We start from the raw sequence: 5,857 nt of genomic DNA on the forward strand, positions 1-5,857 counted from the left end.
ATTCTTTCTAGATTTTGAATTATAAAATCAAAGTCAATGTTTAACTCCAAACCCTAATTTTTGGGAAATTGCTTTTGAAGCCAAATTTTGAATTAATTTGAATACAAACCTTGCTCCAAAAATTGAACTATACATTTCTAGATGATTTACCATGATAGCCAAACAAGTTCTACTAACCTAGCAAGCAAAATTTAGGGCAAAACAATTCTAACAAAGGTATGCAACATTCAGGTTTCACACATGTTTCAAATATTTCGAAACAATGTTTCAGTTGTTATTTACATAATTAGGCATGTGTGATTAGAATGCTCGATGATGTATGATATGCATGATTTGCAGTGCCTAAATGCAAGCATAACACTGGGGTGTTACACCAACAACAACATCGCTGCCGCTGTCACGTTACCAGCAACCGTGTCGGGGGACACCACCCCCAGGAGGGAAGGCTTCGCCGCCGCCACCCTGCTACCCCCGTCGCTCGCCGCAACACGCTATAGGGTGGGCCTCCAAACCTCCTGCATGGAGGTCAGGGCGATGCTCAACCCCGGCATCATCATGGGTAAGCCACACTCTAAAAAGACTCGACCACCAAAAGTCGAAGAAGGAACAAAAGAAAACATACCGGGTGGCGAGTGGCCCCACTCTAAACACAGACTCCGGTGATGACGGGCCCACAGGATGTGGACCGCTCCCGGACTGCGACCCGCGCCCCCTCACTTTAGACGGGGTCAGAGTCGACCTAACCCGCTCCTGCCTAGCCTGCGGGTCGCTACGACCTTTAGCTCGGGGCTCCCCAACCAGAGCAGCGGGCGGGGCATCCCCTAACTATGAGTCGCGCGTCGACCGAGCACCAGTCTGCCCCTCAAACCGCTCGGACTATTTGGCCGCACCCATGGTAGGCGGGGCCTCCTCCAGCCGCAAGTTCAGCGTTGGAACCGGCCATGTCACCACACAGTCGCCGAGCCGCTCCTCGGACCGCCTGGCTCATCCAGCTGTGTCTGCCATACACGATGACAGAGCTAGCAACGCCGCCGAGGGGCACGGTGACCGCGTTCACTTCGTTGCCCATTCGCCGACGACATCCGCGCTTGCCACATGCTTCCTTGACGTAGGAACCTCCGCGCGCCACGCGGCCTTCTGCTCCTCACCAGCAGACATCGCCGCAGGGTCACGACGCACCACCGAGGTCGCAACGACCTCCCGACTCTCCTCCTCGTCGGAGAAGACCATGTCGTCTAGATCCGTAGGATCATCTGACTCGATGTCGCTCGCACGTTCCCTGGCTCTCATGCGCCGGGCAACCTCCTTCTTCTTCTCTTCTTTCTAATAAACCTCCTTGGCTTTCTTCTTCTTCTAGGTGTCTGTCGCCTCCTTCTGGGTGGCTTGTTGGGCCTAGCCCGCCGGCCCCTTGGGAAGGTGTGGCCGGAACTTGTACCTCCCAAGCCCCTACAGAACGAATGAACCGAAATAAAAAAAAGAAGAGGGACAGAGGAAAAAGCACGAGCAAGGTAAGGGAGCATACCAGCGAGGGCACGATCGAGGCATTAAATGATATGGGTTTTCCCACCACCGTCTCTTTAGGCCTCAGCTACAGCACTCGGCCAACACGACTCTAGATGTTGTCGTCTGGCAGCTCCTCCGACAACACACGGTCTGGGTCCGACCGGCCATCATACTTCCACATCGGGTGCGTCCTCTCTACCAACGACGCAACCCGGTGATGGTAAAGGGTGTGGAACACCCGCACCCCATCGAGGTCATCCCTTATGAGCTTCCAGAGCTCCTCCTCGATGGCCTCCACCTTATGCCTCTCTGCCGGTAAATGCTAGAAACGGTGCCCCCATCGGATTCCTAATGTAGAACCACTCCTTGTGCCATCCTCGGTTGGAGTCACATGGGGAGTATGCGGGATACAAGCCTCCCGCGCGTGGCTTCCTTTACAGGGTGAAGCCTCCGACCAGAGCAATCTCGACCGAACTCCAGTCCGCCATGGCTCTCCTAGAGAAGAAGAGCCGGAAGAGGTCCACGTGCGGCTCCATCCTGAGGAAAGCCTTGCAAACAGTGATGAAGCCAGCGATGTGCAGCACCCCCGTCGGATTGAGGTGCTACAGTTCTAGGCCCCACTCGTTGAGGAGCCCATGTAGGAACCAGTGCGTGGGGTATCCTAACCCACGCTTGTGGAAGGTAAGGAAAGACACCACCTCATCAGGACAAGGTTGCAGGAACTCCTCCTCCTTCCTGAGGACCCTCTAGTGTGCCACCTCCTATGGCAGCAGGAACCCCTTCGCGATGAACGCCTCCAGCACCGACGCCCTCATGGTGGACGACCTCTAGTCCGATATTTTGGTGAGTTCCTCTCTTCTCCTTTGCTCTCTCCCCTTCTTTCCTAGAAACCTCCACAGCTCTCAGGAACGCTCATGGCAAAGAGGAGGAGAGAAGGCGGCGGCAGACGAAGAACAAGCAAGAGAGCAGAACAAAAACCCTCTCCCCTCTCCTACTTAAGGAAAAGGGAGCGGTGGTTACGGAGGGACACACCGATCAGGGAAGCTAGAATGACAGGGTGAGATTTTCTCTCTTTCATTTAATGCAGATAAGATGCGCCCTGCTCGATGGAACGGCTCCTGATCGGATGGGATGTGGCCTGGCCATGGCCCACCACTACTGCACGATCAACCACTACCACACGACGGGCACAGGAACCAAAGCGCCACCGCACGCAGGCGGCTCCCCACTTCCCCAGGCCAGACCTAAAGGAACCAGAATGACAGGTAAGGATAGACACTGACTGATAGGTAAGGAAGCCAAGGGGTGCCCCATGTGGCCATGCTGACTCCATCGTGGACAACGAGCATGGGTCCCGGTTGGACATTTTCGACTGAAGCTCTCCAAACCCTGTCACTTAGGTCGTCAGAGTCCCAGTCGGACTTTTCCGACTAGGGCTCTCCGAGCCCCATCACTCTAGTCGTCAAGGTAAACATTACCAAAATCCCCTCTATTTCATTATAAATCATTCATACATCCATATGTGCATTCATCTCATACGCCTGAACCCCCTGGATGGTTAGGGCATGAACCGCCCGGGGGCTTGGGAACTAAGCATCACATGTGCAGCGAAATGCACCAAAACGCTCCGTGTTGCGCCACGAAGCGGCGGCTTGCCTCATTCGACATGAGTGACCAAACAGAGCCAGGGGAGAAAACCGTAGTTGAGTACCGTGCGGCCTTCGCCCGGTCTGGCAAACCGGGTCATCTCAACCTTCTCGTTCGATCCTAAACCTCTCGCTAAGCCCACATAATCTCCATAGAGGGGAGGCCATTAGGCCACCTGGGTCGGTCTACGAAATGACCTAGGCATCTATCGGGCTATAGGTAAAGGAGTATTGGAATGCCACAAGACGGCTATGTCGACCCCATCATGAACGACGGACCTAGATTCCGCTCGATTACACCCGTTAGCGAGCTCACTGAGCTAGTCTTTGAGCCCGAGCGATCAGGACAGGCGACGAAACTCAGCCCCTCTAGTTGTGAGGAACTGGATGGGGTAGCGCAAAATGACTCACACCAACCCCCGCGAAGGCCCGACAAGGCTTGGGGGCTCAAATGCCAAGGGACCGCGACTCCGAACTCGCGTCGATTGGATTGGCGACATCTGGCTACGGCTCTTGGGACCGTGACTCTGAACTCACATCAACTGGATAGGCGACATCTGGCTATGGCTCTTGGGACCATGACTCTAAACTCGCGTCGACTGGATAGGTGACATCCGGCTACGGCTCTTGGGACCGTGACTCTGAACTCGCATCGACTGGATTGGCGACATCCGGCTATGGCTCTTGGGACCATGACTCCGAACTCATGTAACGGCTTCACTAACTAAAACTAACTCTTGACCCACGGCGCACACCGACGCCTGGGTCTACCAGCGACTCCACCTTGCCCGATCCCACGGCACGCATCAACGCCAAAGATCAAACTCTGTTGCATCCAAACTAAGCTATCTTCGTTCACGGTGCGCACCGACGCCAGGGTTTGTCTCAAACTAAACTTCCTCGCCCGATCCCCGGTGCACACCAACGTCGGGATCAGTAAGTTCTTGTCTCAATCCAATCCCCGCGCTTAAAAACACCTCGGCCGCGCAACGACGCCATGGTTAAACAAAATTCCATCTCAAAACTAAAAACACGCACACCCACGGGTACACTCGTGCGCACCCACCGACACAGCACAACCCCCCCAACCGGTTCTACCCAAACCACCCGGGGGCTACACCTGTGGGTGCGCTCGCACGCACCTGCCAGTAAGACAAAAAATCCCTCGGACAATTCGGCTCAAATCGACCGTGGCCTCGGGGGCTCCTGTCGAGTTCATTAACCCAGGGTCCCTCGAGGACCGGCTTCCATGCCCGTGCTTGGCCCAAGAAAACAACATATAGTTCATGGGCCAGCCCAAGAGTCTAAAACACAACGGGCCAGAAGGGCAGTCCGGTCGCCGACTGGAAGGTCTACCCAAAAGAATAAGTGCCTGTTTGTCAGCTTCTTTGGCCCACCTCTTTGACCGGAGCGCTCGCTTCGGGCACCAGCCGTCTCCAAGCAATTTCTCTAAATAGAAGGCCTAAAACGCTGCTTCCTACTTCGACCCTACAACTGGGGCTCGTGGGAACCATGCTCACCGCTTTTCTCCGACCGGCGCACTAAGAGCCAACTGGAGCCATCCGACCGGGGGCACCCTGTTCGGAAGGAACCAGAAGACGTGTGGAGAAAGGCAAGGCATGGCTCACAAGTCAAAACCACTATATCAGGGACCATACCCTGCACAAAACAGTGCTCTGCAGCCACCCTAACACAAAGTATTGTAGGGGCCGCTAACAACTCTCATACGGTAAGCCCCCCGCATGTCTCTAGACATCGATCACAGTATGGGCTCCAGGATTTGCCATACCGAGTGAACATAGCGCGGCTCCTCACATGCTGCTAGGCATCAAGAAGTATTTGCAGGTACCGGTGTTCATCCTTCCTGAAGAAGATAGCTCAACCTCCCGTGCACATCTGGCATTCTATAGCGACATCGACAGTGTTGGGGTCGTCAACCGTGATCCAATCTTCATCAAGCGTGGGCGACAAGACTTAGAAACATCCGTACTCTCTCCCTCTCACATGTAAAGCCATCCCCTTCATCTATAAAAAGGGATGCGCTCCCTCCAATGAGAGGAGGTCGACTTCTTCAAGCTCTGACTCACTAGACCGACATCAACACCTTACAACCGCAGGACCACCAAGTTCCGATCGTAGCCCTTCCGGTCGGAGCCCACCAAACCTCTTGTACACCCCCTCCTTTCTCCTTCTTGTTTGTACCCCCACTACAGACTTCAAGCGCCTGGGCTCAGGAATAAAGTCACCGATCGACCCCGACTGGACGTAGGGCATGTTGCCCGAACTAGTATAAATCATATGTCATTGAGCGCTAGGCCACCTCCGATCACAATGTACAATAAAACTTCAAATATTTACTAGTTGGTCACTTTCTGCACCGACAAAACACTTACAACATATGTGTGAAACATATGCAACATCCAGATAAACACACTTGCAACATACGTAAGAAAACACAGATGAAACATTAGGAATAGACACTTGCAACATATGCAACATCTTCGATCTACTTTTGCAACATTCATACGAAATACTTCCAACATACCTCTAAAAATACTTGAAATATACACTCGCAATATGTGCTTTCGGCGCAATATCTACTTGCTGCTTGGGAGAATGGAGGCTCGTAAGCATGCCAGAGGTAGCGGCCCGACGGCTCTTGTAGGCGACGGGCCAGCAATGGCGGCTCCGCAACGTGGTGGAGCGGC

Source organism: Miscanthus floridulus, chromosome 8 (assembly GCF_019320115.1).
Source record: "Miscanthus floridulus cultivar M001 chromosome 8, ASM1932011v1, whole genome shotgun sequence".
Lineage (NCBI taxonomy): Eukaryota > Viridiplantae > Streptophyta > Magnoliopsida > Poales > Poaceae > Miscanthus > Miscanthus floridulus.